This window comes from Arachis ipaensis, chromosome B06 (assembly GCF_000816755.2).
Source record: "Arachis ipaensis cultivar K30076 chromosome B06, Araip1.1, whole genome shotgun sequence".
NCBI lineage: Eukaryota > Viridiplantae > Streptophyta > Magnoliopsida > Fabales > Fabaceae > Arachis > Arachis ipaensis.
The window spans coordinates 111,082,540-111,091,058 of NC_029790.2; the positions used below are offsets into that span (position 1 = coordinate 111,082,540).

The 8,519-nt window shown below is 35.5% G+C and overlaps 1 long non-coding RNA gene across 2 annotated transcripts; it reads right to left on the bottom strand.

Moving 5' to 3' along the window:
• Window positions 5,675-8,064, bottom strand: LOC110264119. 2 transcript variants are annotated; one of them, XR_002349850.1, is made up of 6 exons: window positions 7,457-8,063; window positions 6,775-6,904; window positions 6,404-6,703; window positions 6,201-6,302; window positions 5,836-6,111; window positions 5,675-5,727 (listed from the first exon to the last, which is right to left on the bottom strand). It is a non-coding gene; the product is annotated as an uncharacterized LOC110264119 (long non-coding RNA). The 2 variants fall into 2 exon arrangements; XR_002349849.1 differs by having other exon boundaries at window positions 6,404-6,904; window positions 7,457-8,064.

An 8,519-nucleotide genomic window follows, 5' to 3' on the forward strand; every position in this document is an offset into this window, starting at 1 on the left:
AAGGGTGATGGAGGTGATTGGTGAAGGGTATTTGGGTAAGAGTGTTATGAAAAGGTGGGAGAGAGAGAGAGAGAGGTGGGGTATGTGGGAATCCTGTGGGGTCCACAGATCCTAAGGGGTCAAGGACTTATCATCCCTGCTCTATTTAGGCGTGTAAATGCCTTTAGAGTGCAATCTTGGCGTTTAACGCCAGACTGCTGCTTGTTTCTGGCGTTTAACGCCAAGTTGTAGCCTGTTTCTAGCGTTTAACGCCAGACTGTAGCCTGTTTCTAGCGTTTAACGCCAGCTTGATGCTTCTTTCTGGCGTTAAACGCCAGTCTGATGCTTCTTACTGGCGTTTAAACGCCAGTAAGCTTATCCTCCATGGTGTGCTATTTTTAATGTTGTTTCTCATTTTGTTTTTGATTTTTCAGTTGTTTTTGTGACTTCACATGATCATCAACCTACAGAAAACATAAAATAACAATGGAAAATAAATAGATATAATTAAATAACATTGGGTTGCCTCCCAATAAGTGCTTTTTTAATGTCAATAGCTTGATAGTGAGCTCTCATGGAGCCTCACAGATAATCAGAGCAAGGTTGGGGCCTCTCAACACCAAACTTAGAGTTTGGTTGTGGCCTCCCAATACCAAACTTAGAGTTTAAATGTGGGGGTTTTGTTTGACTCTGTATTGAGAGAAGCTTTTCATGCTTCCTCTTCATGGTTACAGAAGGAGAACCTTGAGTTTTAAATAACTTCATGATTGCTCCTAGATATTTAGCAACTTGCTCTTCAGTAATGTCTTCATCCTCTTCAGAGGAGGAATATTCATCAGAGCTCATGAATGGCAGAAGAAAGTTCAATGGAATCTCTATGGTCTCTGTATGAGCCTCAGATTCCTTTGGTTCCTCAAAGGGAAACTCCTTTCTATCCAGAGGACGTCCCATGAGGCTTTTCTCACTGGGACTCACGTCCTCCTCACTCTCTCCAGGTTCGGCCATGTTGGTCATGGTTATGGCTTTGCACTCTCTCTTGGGATTTTCTTCTGTATTGCTTGGGAGAGTACTGGGAGGAGTTTCAGTAATCTTTTTACTCAGCAGACCCATCTGTGCCTCCAAATTTCTAATGGAGGACCTTGTTTCATTCATGAAACTTAGTGTGGTCTTGGATAGATCAGAGACTATGGTTGCCAGGCCAGAATGGCTCTGTTCAGAATTTTCTGTCTGTTGCTGAGAAGATGATGGAAAAGGCTTGCTATTGCTAAACCTATTTCTTCCACCATTATTATTGAAGCCTTGTTGAGGCTTCTGTTGGTCCTTCCATGAGAAATTTGGATGATTTTTCCATGAAGGATTATAGGTGTTTCCATAGAGTTCTCCCATGTAATTTACCTCTGCCATTGCAGGGTTCTCAGGATCATAAGCTTCTTCTTCAGAAGATGCTTCTTTAGTACTGTTGGATGCAGCTTGCAATCCATTCAGACTCTGAGAAATCATATTGACTTGCTGAGTCAATATTTTTTTCTGAGCCAATATGGCATTCAGAGTATCAATTTCAAGAACTCCCTTCTTCTGAGGCGTCCCATTGTTCACAGGATTTCTCTCAGAGGTGTACATGAACTGGTTATTTGCAACCATTTTAATGAGTTCCTGAGCTTCTGCAAGGGTTTTCAGATGAAGAGATCCTCCTGTAGAATGGTCCAATGACATTTTTGACAACTCAGACAGACCATCATAGAATATACATATGATGCTCCATTCTGGAAGCATGTCAGTAGGACACCTTTTGATCAATTGCTTATATCTTTCCCAAACTTCATAGAGGGACTCACCTTCCTTCTGTCTGAAGGTTTGGATTTCCACTATAAGCTTGCTCATCTTTTGAGGTGGAAAGAATTTGGCCAGGAAAGCACTGACCAGCTTTTTTCAAGAGTTCAGGCTTTCCTTAGGTTGTGAATCCAACCATGTTCTAGCTCTGTCTCTTACAGCAAAAGGGAAAAGCATAAGCCTGTAGACCTCGGGATCAACTCCATTGGTCTTGACAGTGTCACAGATTTGAAAGAATTCAGCTAAGAACTGATGAGGATCTTCCAATGGACGTCCATGAAACTTGCAATTCTGTTGCATTAGAGAACCTAATTGAAGCTTAAGCTTAAAGTTGTTTGCTCCAATGGCAGGAATTGAGATTCTTCTTCCATAGAAGTTAGAAGAGGGTACAATAAAACCACCAAGCATCTTCCTTGCATCTCCACCATTGTTGTTGGGTTCGACCATGTCTCCTTCTTTTTCGAAAATTTCTGTCAGGTCCTCTCCAGAGGGTTGTCTTAGTTTCCTCTTAAGAGTCCTTTCAGGTTCAGGATCAGCTTCAATAAGAATGTCTTTATCCCCGTTTCTACTCATATGAAAAAAAAAGAACAAAGAAAATATAGAATCCTCTATGTCACAGTATAAAGATTCCCTTATGTGAGTAGAAGAGAAGAATAGAAGAAGGAGAAGAGAAAAATTCGAAATTTAAATTAAAATAAAAGAAAAATATTTTTGTTTTTATTTTAATTATTGGTTATTATTCAAAAATTAAAAAGAGAAATAAAATTAAATTAAAATTTAAAACAATTAGTTAATTAAAATAAATTTTGAAAAAGTTAGGAGGAGTTTTCGAAAATTAGAGAGAGAAAATTAGTTAGGTGGTTTTGAAAAAGATATGGTTGAAATAGAAAACTTTTAAAAACAAACCAAAAAGTCAAGTAGTTAATTGAAAAAGATTTGAAAATCAAATTTGAAAAGATAGGAAGTTAGAAAAGATAAGAGGTTAGAAAAGATTTTGAAATTAAGTTTTGAAAAAGATATGATTGAAATTCATTTTGAAAAAGATTTGAAAAAGAAATTTAAAAAGATTTAATTTTTAAAATTAAAGTTAATTACTTGAATAACAAGAAACAAAAAGATATGATTCTAAAATTTAAAGATTGAACCTTTCTTACTAGGCAAGTAACAAACTTAAAAATTTTTTGAATCAATCACATTAATTGTTAGCAGTAATTTCGAAAATATGAAATAAAAATAAGAAAAATATTTTGAAAATCAATTTTTAAAAGTTTTCGAAAATATCTATAGAAAATGAAAAAGATTTGATTTTTGAAAAAGTTTTGAAAAGATAGGATTTTTAAATTGAAAATTTGACTTGACTCATAAGAAACAACTAGATTTTTAAAACTTTTGACTAAATCAAACCAAATTTTCGAAAATTATGAGCAGAATAAGGAAATTTTTTTTTTATTTTTTATTTTTAATGAGGAGAGAGAAAAATATAAAAATGACTCAAAACATGAGAATTCAAGATCAAAACACATGATGCATGTAAGAACACTTTGAATATCAAGATGAACACCAAGAACACTTTGAATGTCAAGATGAACACCAAGAACTTATTTTTGAAAATTTTTAAGAAAAGAAAAACATGCAAAATACCAAACTTAGAAATTTTCAATGTTTAGACACTAACAAATTGAAAATGCATATGAAAAACAAGAAAAGACACAAAACAAGAAAATGCAAAGATCAAATAAGGAAAATCATCAAGAACAACTTGAAGATTATGAAGAAAAATTCCATGAGTTTTCGAAAATTTTAATGAAAATTAAAAATATGCAATTGATACCAAATTTAAAATTTGACACCCTACTCAAAGATGAAACACAAATTTTTTGGTTTTTATGATTTTATAAAATTTTTTTATTTTTTCGAAAATTAATTGGAAAAGGAAAAAAAATAAGGAATTCAAAAGTCTTAATGAGAATTCCAGGAATCATGCAATGTTAATTTAAAGCTCCAGTCCAGGAATTAGACATGGCTTACTAGTCAGCCAAGCTTTCAGTGAAAGCTTCGGTCCAAAACACTAGACATGGCCAATGGCCAACCAAGCTTCAGCAGAACATTACATACAACAGCAAGATTGATAGAAATCAACAAGCTCTTGTGATGATAAGTTGAAACCTCAGTCCAAAAGATTAGACATGGCTTCACAGCCAGCCAGACTTCAACAGATCATCATGAAACTCTAGAATTCATTCTTAAAAATTCTGAAGTCATAGAATACTTTATTTTTTTTTTTGAAACTTTTTTGAAAATAAAAATAATAAAAACAAAAAACTTAAAATTAAAATAAAATTACCTAATCTGAGCAACAAGATGAACCGTCAGTTGTCCAAACTCGAACAATCCCCAGCAACGGCGCCAAAAACTTGGTGCACGAAATTGTGATCTCAACGGCGCCAAAAACTTGGTATGCACATTCATAATCTCAATTCTTTTTCACAACTCTGCAAAACTAACCAGCAAGTGCACCGGGTCGTCCAAGTAATAAACCTTACGTGAGTAAGGGTCGATCCCACAGAGATTGTCGGCTTAAAGCAAGCTATGGTCATCTTGTAAATCTCAGTCAGGCAGATTCAAATGGTTATGAGGTTTTGATAATTAAAATATAAATAAAATATAAAACAAGATAGAAATACTTATGTAATTCATTGGTGAGAATTTCAGATAAGCGTATGGAGGTGCTTTGCTCCTTCTGAATCTCTACTTTCTTACTGTCTTCATTCAATCATTCATACTCCTTTCCATGGCAACCTGTATGTTGGGGAATCACCGTTGTCAATGGCTACCGTCCGTCCTCTCAATGAAAATGGTCCAAGTGCGTTGTCATCGCACGACTAATCATCTGTCGGTTCTCACTCATGTTGGAATAGGATCCATTGATCCTTTTGCGTCTGTCACTACGCCCAACACTCGTAAGTTTGAAGCTCGTCACAGTCATCCCATCCCAGATCCTACTCGGAATACCACAGACAAGGTTTAGACTTTTCGGATCTCAAGAATGCTGCCAATTGATTCTAGCTTATACCACGAAGACTCCGATCTTTCGGAATGGAGGCTAAGAGATACACGCTCAAGCTATTGTAGATAGAATGGAAGTGGTTGTCAGGCACGCGTTCATAGGTGAGAATGATGATGAGTGTCACGGATCATCACATTCATCAGGTTGAATTGCGAGTGAATATCTTGGAATAAGAATAAGCTTGAATTGAATAGAAAAATAATAGTACTTCGCATTAATTCATGATGAACAGTAGAGCTCCACACTTTAATCTATGGGGCGTAGAAACTCCACCGTTGAAAATACATAAGTGAAAGGTCTAGGCATGGCCGTGAGGCCAGCCTCCAAACGTGTACAATAGTCAAAATAGGAACATTAGATGGTCAAAAGACATAAAATAAATCTATAAAAGTAGTTTTTATACTAAACTAGTATCTAGGATTAACATAAATGAGTAAATGATGCAGAAATTCACTTTCAGGCCCACTTGGTGTGTGCTTGGGCTGAGCATTGAAGCTTTCACATGTAGAGACTTTTCTTGGAGTTAAACGCCAGCTTTGGTGCCGGTTTGGGCGTTTAACTTTAGCTTGTAACTCAGTTCTGGCGTTTAACGCCAGAATAGGGCAGGAAGTTGGTGTTTAAACGCCAGTTTGCATCATCAAAACTCGGGAAAAGTATGGACTATTATATATTGCTGGAAATCCCAGGATTTCTAGTTTCCAACGCAATTAAAAGCGCACCAATTGGGTTTCTGTAACTCCAGAAAATCCATTTCGAGTGCAGGGAGGTCAGAATCCAACAGCATCTGCAGTCCTTTTTCAGCCTCTGAATTAGATTTTTGCTCAGGTCCCTCAATTTCAGCCAGAAAATATCTGAAATCACAGAAAAACACACACTCATAGTAAAGTCAAGAAATGTGAATTTTGCATAAAAACTAATAAAAACTTAGTAAAAACTAACTAAATCATACTAAAAACTACCTAAAAACAGTGCCAAAAAGCGTATAAATTATCCGCTCATCAATCGGCAGGGCTGGTGGCAGAGGTAGAGGCAGAGGAAACCGCTAATGCGGAGGAGAGAAGACCACTGGCGATGTACGATGCCAACCTGAAGCAGCGATTCTTGTGGGGTTCAGAGGCAATCTCGTGCCAAATCCTATCAGGATCTACCACTGAGGTCTCGGAGTTGGTTTCATCGTTCCCACTAGGTGGTTGAGATTGCTAGGTGACAGCCTCCAACCTCTGCGTATAATCCTCCTGTGTCACACACATCATGATTAGGATAACAGTTGAATAATTGACTTTAAACCAAATAAATTTGAAACTTAGGATTAATTTAAACTCACATAATGGGCTACTGACTGCTCGTCTGCAAATCTCTCCTTGTTGGTCTTCAAAGTATGGGTATACTTAACGGTCTTCACCAGTGTTGCCTCACGGTCCAACAACTTAGATTACAAAGTAATATATCAACTAATAAAATAAATGAACAAATTAAATAACTAATTCAAGTAACTACTAAAATATTAAAGAATGACAAAATTCTTACCACTCTGCTCTTCATCTTCATGAAGGTCGCTGACCCACATGTATACTTCGACAACCCTGAGCGAAGCCCTGTTAGCGACGTTCGTTAGACAGCGATGCTTGAACCCCTCATTATGAGTAAAATAGGCCTCCAGTTCCTTCTTGATGGCTGGACAGATCCAGGACGTTAGGTGGTCGCACTCCTTACGAACATTGCTCAACATATGCTGAAAATGTTTAGCTGTCTGGTGGTCTTAGATCTTCCTGATCATGAGATTATGCTCCGCATCCCATATGAGTTTCAACCGCACAAAGTGATTCACTAACATTAGTTAGTCGGAATAAAATACAGTTCAAATACAGTTAATTAATTCAACATTATTGGGTTCTTACTGTCCACTTCTAAAATCATTGATCTCTGGTCTAAGTTGGGATCTGTGTGTAAGTTGGCCACGGGTGGTCATACATCGACTTAATGACGTCGGAGATCTTCTGTGTGCAAGCATTGGGGTTTGGTGCAAACCTAGCAGAGAAAAAACCTAATATTAACAAACACATAAAAATGCATAAACTTAATATTAACAAACGTAAAATTAAAAAATTGTATGTACTTACGCCTGCATGCCATCGAACCAAACACACTAAATGTGAGTTATGGTGGCTGAATGGCTTTAAGTTAAGGCTTATATATGCTAGGTCTGGGTCCACTTGGGCCCAAATTACTTGGTTTAGTCCGTTGGCCCAACTTTGGGCCAAAACCTTTAAGATTAGAGTTTTAAATCGCATTTTAAATATTTCTACCTGTCCTAATAATAAATCATAATTTCTTAGCCTTATTTACTTATAATCAAATTTTCTATCAGACAAATCTCAGCCGGTACTGCTGGTCAAAACTCCAATGCGCGTTTTTACGCAGAAAACTATGTTTTCCGACTCAGAAAAAATTACTAAATCCAAATATCATATTTAAATTATATGATTCCGATTGTTAGATTTTCTAATCATATTTGCTCCTATTTAATTTATTATTTAATTAATTATAATTGACTGGATTTTACAGGTTCCTATTACTCACCAGCTTCTTCAGATACTCATAGCATCGTTTATTGCGATGCCCTGTGCGTTCTATTATCCAAAAGAGCTACAGAACAAGTTGGTAAATCGGCTGGAATGGTAGTGGTGCTGGTTGTGCGGCTGCTGTTGCTTTTGAAAAAAAAAGAGAGTATGAATCGATGAGACCTAAAAGACTATTGAGAGTATATATAAAATTTGGTATATGTTTAAAGGATAAGAAAGCAAATGCGAATAGTTCTAGAAACAAAAAGAGAATCATAAAAAAATTTTACAAAATGAGAAGTAAGATAGTTTTTTACTAAGAAAAAGAATAAGACTAGTTTGGGGCAAAACTATAGCAGCGAAGGAGAGAATATAGAGTTCGAAGATGAAATTCTCAAAATTTGGAGAATGAAAACTCAATTAAAGATGACATTTATTTAGTGATGAAAAAGCGGCAGTAACATATTTTAAAAAGGAGCTAATCAAGAAGGAGAAGAAGGCTAGCCGAATCCAAGGAGACAACATCATATGAGAACTTCATTTACATGGTATGTCAACGGAAAAAAAAAAATTACATGAGAATAAGGAAATTTTCATGACGATCCAAAAAAACAAAAATACATAAATCAATATATGATATGATATATCAACGGCCAACGAGTCTAATAAACTAACATAATTAGGTGATCGTTCTACTAATTAAATAGAAAGATAACATGTTTTGATAATTAAAACGAACAAATAATGCACAAAGTATTTGATTTATCATAATAATTATATGTAAATTGAATGTAAATGTTATATAACTTTAGTAAATTTGTCTCATTAATATTTTAAAATAATGTCACTTAAATAGTCATTCTTAAAAGTAATGTGTTCCCTTTGTAGCAAATATATATATATATATATATTATTCACGATATCTCTAATCTGACAAGTCAATAATTAATCCGTTGCAGATCGGAGTCGGAGCCAACTAGATCATCAATCAAATTATCAAATAAATTTATTCACAACTCCTCAAGTTTAAAACAAAACACATACGTTATTAAATAACCGATTGTTATTTAAGAATTTACCTC